This window comes from Vicugna pacos, chromosome 8, assembly GCF_048564905.1.
Source record: "Vicugna pacos chromosome 8, VicPac4, whole genome shotgun sequence".
Taxonomy (NCBI): domain Eukaryota; kingdom Metazoa; phylum Chordata; class Mammalia; order Artiodactyla; family Camelidae; genus Vicugna; species Vicugna pacos.
This window is the reverse complement of record NC_132994.1, coordinates 26,750,567-26,761,564: the sequence shown is the minus strand read 5'-3', so window position 1 is coordinate 26,761,564 and position 10,998 is coordinate 26,750,567. Positions and strand designations below refer to the sequence as shown.

The window sequence follows — 10,998 nt, the reverse complement described above, 5'->3', positions numbered from 1 at the left end:
TGACTAATTTTTCTTTCAAGCTTTCACTTCTTTGTAGGGTAAATCTGAATCCTACCTGTACTCATCTGTATTAGTTAACATAAATGTCACAGATATTTATTTATAAATTAATAGGAAATGTTGCCACCTTAAGCCAAAAAAAAAAAAAAAAGGAAAGCTTGATTCAAGAATGGAAGAGATAAGACTATTGAATATTTCAGGTCTTTCTCTGACATTACAGATCAGGAATTGCACTTATTATCCATCACCCAGACCCTAAGCATGCATCATTTTTGTTTGTAATAAGACTCCTTCCTCAAAAATAAGATAAGGATGGAGATGCTGCCTTATTCCAATCTGACTGATCAGGGTCTCTTTCAGATGCAAGTAGCAGAAAATCCCAAAGTGTGAGCAGATTTATTGGCTGCTATAAAGCCCAGGGGTGGAACTGGCTTCCAGATGCTTCAGGTAAAAGTTGCTCTTTGTCTCTCAGCTGGGCTCTCCTCTCCTCTGTGAGTTGGCCTCTTCTTCTTCAGACTTAATTCTGTGACAAGAAGACAAGAGAGAAGATTCTGAACCACACCTTTCTGGACCCACAGCAATTGTCCCTGGTCCTCCTTGACCTGCCTTGACCCCCAGCAATGTGACTTGATACTATGCCTGTTCAGACTTATGGTACCTTCCAGTCCTACTTAGCTGGAATTCTAGGCTATTTCTTATTGACTAACTTCCAGAGAGATGCATCTGAACTGACACCTGAAGGATGAGTAGGAAATTGATGAAAAGGGGAGGAAGGTATTCTGGACAGAGAGAGCTGCACACTGACCTTCCCCACGACAGACTCCTGGTTGTCATTTGACATAGCTACCTTCCTGGCTACGAGGCATCTCAGGGTTAGCACAGGTAAAACAGGAACTGGATTCTGCCCACATCCCTATATTTTACATTCTTCTCTGTCTCAGAAATAGCTCAACTCTCCATTCACCAGTTGCTAAATTAGGCCTCATCATTTTTTTCACCTCCAAATCCAGTTCCTCAGTAAGTTTTATTTGTTTTACCTGAAAATACGCCCTGAAGCAGTCTACTTTTCCTGACCTCCCCTGCTACTCCCCTTGTCCAACAACTGCACGTCCTGCTTAAATCAGAGCAATATCCTTCCATGCAGCCTCCCTCAAATCCTTTTCCCACGTAGCCTGATGGCTTTTATAAAAATAATCAGATCATATTTCTCCTCTGCTTTAAGAATTCTAATTGCTTCCCATTGCAATGAGAGTAAATTCCAGCTCCTAGTCCCGACCTATAAGCCTCCATGTGACCTGGACCCTGGCCACCTTTTCTAATGTGTCCACTGCCAAACTTACTCCAGTCTCCACTGGCACTGACTTCCTTTCCATTTTACCAACACACAAATCTCCCTTCCCCCTCCACATTTCCCCCCACTCCCCAGTCTTAGGACCCTTCATATTTGCTGTTCCTCTCCTAGAATGATCTGACCTCAACTCTTCCCCAGTCCATGTAGACTCAATTAGCCGCCAGCCCACCCCCCACCCCCTTACTGGCCATTGTATCACTCTGTGCTGTTTCCTTTATAGCACTTATCACTATCTGAGCACTTACTCATCCGTCCGTGTACTCCCCATTTCTCCCCCTCCCAGCTGTAATAACAGTGTTCATAAGTGCAGGGATCTTGTCTGCCTTGTTTATTCCTATTTTCCTGGCATCTCAAACTGTGCCTGGAATATAGTAAGTGCTCAGTAAATACTACGGTTGACAAATATTTACTGTTGAAAATGTTTTCAAAGACAGGGACAAGAACAAAGCAACTACTCTAGTCTTGTTCAAGTGGCTTGTGTGACCACAAGCAATCAATTATGCCCCTTCTTTACTTGATTCCTTACTCTGTAAAATGCAAATAATAATGTTTCCTGTGCATTTGCCAATGTAAGAAGTTTAACTATGTGTGAGAATACAAAGTATTTTTGTAGCATAAATATATGGCAAATAAATACGTGGCAGGGACCCAACTATTAAAGCATGATTGCCTACACGCCATCCCCCGCCCCCAAACCAGCTTCTAAGGAGCCCAAGTCTTGGCCTGATCACATAAGTCAGAGTAAGGAGGGAGGAGGAAATTGAAGAGAAAGCAGGTTAACGGGATTTATATTGCAGATGAAGGGTATTACTCATTGAAGAGAGAAAAAGGCCAAAAAGAGAGAGTGGAGAAAAAAAAAAAAGAGCTAGCAAGGCTGCTCTGGCTAAATGGGAGGGTGGGTTTCTGAGAGCTGGGAGCAAGGCGGGAGCATGAGGATTGGCTCTGGCACCAAGGAGCTGTGCGCGGGGAGCAGGGCAGCAGGGAGGGGAAGAGGGTTTCAGAAAGATTTGCTGTGGTTTATGAGCCTTTTTTTTTTTTTTGTGGCATTTCCAGGAGATGACAGTAAAGACTTAATTTGATTTTCTATTAATTTTTTGGCCACCACCTTGTCTTCTTTCCCTGCAAACCCACAGCCCCTTTCTGGGGCTGATCTTGGGGAGAGAGCAAACAGGCCTGGCTTTGTGAGGGCGACAAAGGGAAACGTAAGTGTCGTTAGCCATCCTCCGGGTTACACCTCCCATAGATTTAGACAGGAAATTGTGTCTCACATGCAGCAACGTGCATGCTGGATGAATGGGAAGACAGAGACAAAGAACTTAAATAAATGAACCTGTCCAATGTGGAAGGCACTGGTAGAGGAACTTTGGGACTTTTACTAACTCGCCACAAGGTTCTACAGCCAAGCCAGGATTTTACTGGGCTCAATCTGACTTCAGAAAAGCCTTATGACACAGTGCCTTCCAGCAGCTGGTAAAGTTAAACACCCTTAGTCTTGGCACTGGAAAGCTGGGTGATGGGTCTGACTTTGGCTTTTACCAGCCGTGCCACTTTGGGAACATGGAACCCATATCCTCATTTCGAAAATGAGTTGTTGAACCAGGTCAATGGCTTCCAGACATTAGTTTGAGAGGCAGTGTCAGTCTGTAAGGAAGTTTTCATTGGTTAGTGAGTGGTGAATAAGAAAAAAATACACTATTACAGCTACATCATTATATATTTGTTACTGGAAGATTGCTAAGTGCCTTTTCTTAGAAACAACTGTTCTATTTTTTATTGTAAAAATAATTTTATTTTATGATAGCATGATGATATAGGTAGTCATTATTTTGGAGGGAAAAATTGTCTTATTTATCAATATAAAAATTCCTACCCTTTTGTTGGTCCATCAACAGCTGTAAATCCATTGAATTAGATTATTTCCAAAGTCCTTTCTAGCTTTGAAAATCTTGACTAGGGATGAGAATGTCAAACTCAAAAGTTTGAAGAGTCTGTTCAAGTAGTTAAGTATTGAATCAGGCTGGGTGTAGGACAACAGGTGCAAGCTGTTACAGCAATCCCCCTGTACGATTTACTAGTTGACTGCCTTTAAAAAAAGACTGCCCATGTCAAATAAATCATAACCAAATAATGGCGTTTGTGGCTAGTTTGTGAGTGCTGGCTACCACTTTGCAAACCCTCCTCAGTTAATTGCTAACAGTTTTCTTGCACTTCCGATAGTCTGAGTTTCTGTTTTGACCAAAATACTTAAGCACATAATTATTTTTATAATTTCGTTCATTAGTTAGCATGGCAGTGCAACTGTATTATGTTGTGGCCTCTAAGTGCTTCACATCATTATGGAGATTGTTTGACAACAAGAACTTGTCTTTATACGTTGCTATGCGCAGACTTTTTGCTCGGGTGAAGATGTGGAGCCAGGGCCTGCTGAGGGTATTTGACAAAACGCAAGCTGAACTTGTGTCGCGTGTGACCGAACAGCAGAACTGCCTGGTCTCATTCTGTATATTTTTATTTCATGGTTTCTTCATGGATATTATAATAGCATCCCCACAAAATTAATGAAATTAGCAGTTAGGCGATCGCCTGCACTAGGAAATCTCAAAATCAAGAATTGAAGTTCCTTGACCAATTTTCTAATTTCAGGAATAGCAATGCAAGTTTTTAACGTCTTCCCTAAAGTTTCTAGTTTTGTGGATTTTCAACTTTATTACCTATTGGAAAGAATCCTGTTCTGGAATAGAACTTTAATCCATCTTCCTTTTTCGGGGGGTGGGGGAGAAAAAAGAATCAGCTACAAAATAAATGATTTCCTGGAGGTATGTAGAATTAGAAGCCATGCCATCAATCTACCTACATCGTTGTTTTGACAAATGACTGTGGTCAGAACTACAAAGGGGAGCTTCTCGACATGATAAGCATCCAGCCTCTTTGATGCAGGTTCCCACAAAAGTCCAATAAGGGGAAAATAAAAAAGCATGATGGGTTTGAGCATGATTTGAAGTAACACTGAAAATCAAGAACAGGAAGTTTGGAGAGATAAGTGACCCCAAGTCTCCTGTTTAGCGGTGAGGCCCTCCTTATATTGGGGGGGTCTTTGGAGGCCCCCCAGGGAACTGGAGGCAGAGTGAATATGAGAGCCCTCATCTCCCTGCCAAGTTCTTCCTACTACTCCAGATTAATCACTGAACAGTCGTCGTCCTTAACCATTTTTGCAAGTTTCAGCCTTTTCAGTCTCCACTGTGATAACATTATCCTTCACGTTTTATCCTTGGTCCTATGCCCTTTGATCCGTCTTTTAAATTTGAGCTTCTAAGAGAAGCCCTCTGCAGCCATGCCGTCTCCCCTTCCTTGCCCTCGCCTTGCTACAACTTGCAGCAGTATGTGCTGATTTCTGTGTGCTCCGGGGTTCTCAGTTCTGAACCCACTTGCCTTTTGCCATCTTGAGGCATGGCGATCTCCGGCTGCTCAGGAGCCAAGCATATTGACACTTAAGGCCACATTTCCCAAAGTGAGAGCCACAGATAACGAAGTTCTGTGGGATAATCCCATGAGCTTCTGTTGTGGTGGTGGTGGGGGTGAGTAATAAAAAGGATTCCATGATTAAATACACCTAAGAAACACCGATTCAAGTAAGTTCAGACACTTTTTCCAGAATGGCTTCTCGGAGGGAGATGTGGTAGGCATCTGGTACCTGTTTTACTTCAGAATTTTTTTTTTATTCAAAGAAATTTACTTAGGAAAATTCTAGTCTATGATAATTATAGCCAAATACCAGTGCATAGATCCTCATGGGGGAAGCTTAGCAAATAGTCAGATTTGTAGTTCTCAACTTCGCAGGACGTGATGGAAGCCCCTACGTTCTCTTCTTGTCTATGCAGTGCTTGTTTGTCTCTGGAATTCAGTGAACCAAGGCTTCTTTGCATCCTCTGTTCTTTGCCAGCCCCACTGACAAGTGTAATTTTGAATTTTTCCAGGCTGTGTTGTTGTTGTTGTTTCTACAATGGGAACAAAGGTCTTTCGCTTCCTTTTTCATCCTAACCATTTTAAGTGATCACAAAACAAGCAAATCTTTCCACCACTTTTTATTTGAAGTAGGTGAATCTAGAACACGTTTTAATTGTAAATAAAAGTAAATAATTCTCACCAATAAACTTTTGGAATCAGCTCCTATGATTATGCACTGGATGATGGTCACCATTCAATGTTCCTTCATTTCTAGTTAACAGTTGAAATCTTTCCTGAGGTGTATGAAGTCCGTGCTGGCTATGTTAGGTACCTAGGGCCGTTGCTGATTTTGTGTGTGCTGGGTGGGTACTTTAGCTGCGATAATTTCCGTTACTACTTACTCAAGAGCTTCCCAAGGAAAGAATTCTCTTGAGCATTTCCCCCTTTGTCATTCTTCCTTTGCTTTTTCTAGATAACCAAAATAGAAAGAGAAATCATTATACCTAAGATAGAATCTTACCCCAAACACACTTCCCTTGATGACCAGAAACCTTTCATTTCTTCTTGACTTCTGTAGAAAAAGGTAAACATCTCTTTTCTGATGTTTCCCAGCTGGAAATGACTGCCATTAAAGTCATTAAAATTCATTTATAATTTCTTCCTTGGCAGATCTTTAGTGGTAATTCAGTAGACTCAAAACTTCCATGGTTGTTTTCTGAAAGAATTTGTAACTATATTAAAAAGTATACATTGAATGAAATTTAAACCTATTTTTAAAAAGTTGATTTAAAATGGCTTTGTAACATTGCTGTTGAATTATATTCATCATTGTTGTCTTACATTTAAATTGACTATTTATGTTAATATCATTCAATTTCTGCATAATAGGAAAGCGATTTAAAATGGAAATCAAACACATGGATATATTTTAATGACAGTGGCTGCAAACAGCAAACCCCACAAGTTCTCCATGACCATCAGATGATTAGGACTCCTCTTCCTTTCCCTTCTCTCTTGAGTCTTCTGACTGCTGAATGACACTTGCAATTATGGCTCCATATATTCTTCTGCAGTTTATGTCTCACTGTGAGCCAAGGAAAATGCAAAAAAAAAAAAAAAAGGAGAACAGCGACAGAAGGGAACAAAGATTTTGTAGCTGCCTAGTACTTAAAGTCACAAGATAATTGGCAGGATTCTATCTCTTTTGTTTTCTCCTTTGTAACTTCTCCAACCAAATCTTTTTTTCCCATGTGTTTTTATATTCATCGCCTTCTAAGAAATAGTCATACATTCACACAGACCCCTGAGATCATGAACATCAGTTTATTTCTTCTCTCAACTCATCTCTTTGACATTCGCTTCAACTTCTGTCTTTGTTTCAACCAAACCATCCTGCTTTGGACAATTACAGAGAGGATTAAACAGAATTTATTAGTTTCCAAGTAGACTATTGTGATAAGCTCTGAGTGTTTAGTATATACCAGGCTAGGGTGTTAGTTGAATACAAGGTTATAAGGATTATCACACAAATCAAGAAATTTGTCTCCAAAACAATTGATTATGTACTTTGATTATATGAACTTTATATGGCTTTCTTTGTTGACAGGGTCATTATTTTATCTAGTAAGAGTTTGTCATATATGGAGGCAAGATCCTGGGAGGGCAGGAATAATTAATAATTATTCTCAATTAGTACTAGTGGGTATGACCCCTGTATCTGGTGGGAATTGCATTAAGCAATTAGTAAGGTGAAAAGAGTAAAATTTTTTTTTTTTAAAAATCCAGAAACAACAGTGCTTACATAAAACAGAAATTTATTTCTCCCACACCTGAAAGAAGTCGAGAAATTAGGTAGTAGAGCCCAGGAATGGAAGGTTAGTGGTTATTAGACACTAGGTTTCCCTTAGAGCTCAGTTTTGCTATCCTCTGACATGGCCTCCAACCACAAGATTACCTCGCAGTCCTGGTGAGGCCCCAGCCAGCATGCATTGGAAATAAGAAAGGGGAAGAACAAAAGGGATGGTCATATCAGATGAGTCAACTCCCGTTAAGCTGGGAGTTCCACAGAACACTTCCAATTACATCCTGCTGGCCAGCTAGCTGCAAAGGAAGTTGGGAAATGTAGTTTTGTGTCTGGTCACAATCTTCTGTCCCTAGAGAATAGATTAGATGGTGGGGGAAATCCAACAATCTCTGCCACATCCACCCAAGCCTAAAAATAAAAGACGGCCTTTTGGATCGTTTTGCACATCAGTTGAAATCATGCAACATTTGAAACATATGAAAATGTACAGCATCTGTGTAACTCTACCTCACCCTTTAAAATGTCTGAAGAGAGAAGAAACCACCAGGGAATGCCCAGAGAAAGGTCATCAGGAAGTGAGAATGTGGAAAGCAAATTTTTTGAGTAATTGTAATTTTTAGTTGTTATCAAGTATGTAAAAGCTCTAGCCCCAAAGTGGAATTAGACTTATTCTATAAGAATAGGGAGCAGCTGGAGGATGGGTACAGCTCAGTGGTAGAGTGGGTGCTTTGCATGTACAAGGTCTTGGGTTCAATCCCCAGTACCTCCATTATAAATAAATAAAAACCTAATTAATTCTCCCCACAAAAGTAAAAAATAAAGAATAGGGAGCAGCTTTTATTTGAATTGGACCTGTCCAATAATGAAAAAGTTTGTCCCAAGAAGTACAGAATTTCCCACCAGTAGAAAAGTTCTAAAACAGGCTGAGCTTCAAGAAATTTTTTCAAAGAAATAACTGGAAAGGTTTGCAAAGATATATGATCGTGATTCCAATGCTTAAAATATCACGAATATGGAATAATGTATTTACTTAACAATAAAGGATTTGGTTGAATAAGTTATAGTAAATCCACACACTCTACAGGCTTTACAATGACTATGTAAGCACTTATTGACGGAGAAAGAGGTTCATGATATATAGTAGATTAAACAAATGTGTAACAGAACAAACCTTATAGGATGGTTTTATATGTGTCTATAAATAGATAGCTATGCACCAAAGGTTAATCTAGTTGGTGAGATTGTAGGGACATTTTTTCCCCTTTTAAGAGCATATTACATACGTAAAAAAGGTTATCTAAATATTTGGCAATGAATATGAATAGTAATAGCTAATGTATTTAAGCAGAAAAAAAGCTGAATAATCATTTGTTGGGGACAAGAAAGAAGAGATTGGGTAGAAGGTTAGGCTGGCTGTCCTTAACATTTTCTTCCAACTCTAAGATTAGAGGACACCAAAACCCATGTTTATGACTCAAGTGCATTGGATGAGCGCCAGAATGAGTAATTCACCGACCCACGCGGAATCCGAGAAAGAGCCTGTGGGTATTGCTGGTAGAGCTCTGAAGGGCTCAGTGCCTGATCTCTGAGCCGATTACAGCCCGTGATCTTGATTGTATGCCTTTCCACATTCTTTCTTTTTACTCTCAATTCTTCAACAACAGTGAATTCTTCCACAACTGACAGCTGTCATTTTGTAAGAAAATAATCTACCTAAACTTGTTTTATTTGTGCATTGTTTCCTTTTTTCCTTCAAAAGCTACAACCCAACACCTAACTGGGTAGAAACTGACATCTTAAAATAGCTCTCTTAGCCACAGCTGAAGGGAACCTTGGCAAGAGATGGCTTATCTAAATCTCTGTTACTTTGAGAGGGGACAACCACAATAACAAACAAACCAAAACCTGAAAAACTTCTGAAGGCTGGATCAAAGGGTGATTTTTGGAAAATTTAATGCTCTCTTTAGAAAATTTAGTAGTTTGGGTTGATAAAGAGTGTACTACTTATTTCCGTCTTTAAATTGTGAACCAGTAAGCGTGCCCCTCCTCGGGCACCCTGAGGTTCCTTCCCTGGGGTGCTGATGTGTTTCTTGATACAAGAGCAAGATGACTAGTGGGGCTTAACATATATATACACACATACATAGTTAATGGAAAAGGTTCGTGCTGATTCCATCTCAGTATCTCACCCACAATCTTGGGTAACAAATCGGATTCTTGATAGCAAGTAAGATTGTGCTTTGAATCAACACACACACATATACAAAATAGTTAAAACTGCTAAACATCTAAGAAAATACTAAAAACAAAAATGCCTAATGAGAATATTTTAGCAAGGATAATTTTAAGCGTATGAGAGTAAGTTGCTCTGAAGTCAAAACATGGACATCACTCGGGACTATTCTGAGATGGAGACAGTTGTTATATTATTGAGGAATTTTAATGAATAGTGAGCCCATTTGTTATTTATTTTCTTCCAAATGTTAATAAACAATCCCCGTTATAATTGCTGACTTTCTATATTTATGGAAAACTGGCATTTCATAAATATCAAATTGTGATATCATCTACTTGTATGCTGGTTTTTCTATGAATATATAAATTTAGTAATTACCTCTAGAAGTGTGAGTTAATTTTTTGTGTGTGGATAAATCAAGAAGGAAAATGACAGATCTGTTAAAATGGTAGAATCTTAAACACCCTTTTCATTGTTCTTTTTAAGAATTTATCTAAAATGATGTCACGGAGTGGCAGAGAAAAATCTAGGATACAAGATTTTCTATTAAAGCCACCAAGATGTTCATGAAAACTAAGTCAACATGCAGGCATTTGACAGGGACAGAGCAAAGAGCTTTCTCAAAAGACCAAAAGGTTAGGAAGACTTTCTAGGTCCCAAATAATCAATGTTTAAAGGAAAATAATTGTACAGAGGCTATATTAATTCAAACCAGTAAAAGATTTCTTCTTAAAAGGAAGTTTTGGTTTATTTTAATTCCAGGGAAAAACATTCTCACTTGATATGTTTACTATTATAATGTATTCTTTTGGATAGTATTGGCAGAAACTCCCCATTAATATTTATCTTTAGAACTTTGTTCCATTTCATGGCTCAGTAGAGAATTAATATTTAGTAAATGTGTGATCAGCCTTTTTTTTTTTGTCTAATGGCTCAAATTCATCCAAGTCCTTCATATGCAGGATTTATTTTTATTGTTAGTTTTATAATGAGTATGTATGTTACTTTGCATTGTGGTAAAATAATTTATTATGGGCTGCAACTTTTCTTTCAAAGTTAAGTCACATCAAAGTGGAATGTTTTAGCAGCTAAGGGGAAAAGATGAATCCTTGGCTAGTAGAAACTTGATCTCCTATTTATGGGTTTGATGTCCTAAAATACACGAAACTTGCCAATAATAATCCCAAACCATGATAACACCTTAAAAAAGGCTGGAAAGAAGTAGACTCTAATTTGAGCAGTATCAAAATTTTCTATACTAGATATACCATACATATCATCAAACCACAGTTTTAAAGTTGTCTTTAAATCCACTGGACATTGACATCTTGCTATGAAAGGTAGATTTGGCATTGGTGAGGGATCACCTACGGTAAATAAATTCTGTCTGTTAACAGAGAGACCATTAATCGGACAAAAACCATGCAGTCATGAATTCAGGAAGCAATTCCAAGAACAAAATCTCCCTTAATCAGAGGAATATGTCCTCTTTGCTAACGGTTGATGAATAACCTGGATGAGGCCTGTTTACAATCCAGGAAATGATGCCAACATTATCTCCCAGAAGCATCTTAATCCACAGTGGGAGCACCAAGGTGTTCAACAACCTCCTCGGGTAGAGTTAGAGCCCCACCCAAAGAGCTGGCCAGACAGGAGTCCAGC

The 10,998-nt window shown here is 39.0% G+C and overlaps 1 long non-coding RNA gene across 1 annotated transcript; it reads right to left on the bottom strand.

Annotated features, from left to right (window-relative positions):
- Nucleotides 1-380: 380 nt before the first annotated feature.
- LOC140697852 (uncharacterized) lies at nucleotides 381-9,787 on the bottom strand. Its single transcript, XR_012075225.1, has 3 exons — nucleotides 9,715-9,787; nucleotides 5,817-6,011; nucleotides 381-523 (listed from the first exon to the last, which is right to left on the bottom strand). It is a non-coding gene; the product is annotated as an uncharacterized lncRNA (long non-coding RNA).
- Nucleotides 9,788-10,998: the final 1,211 nt, after the last annotated feature.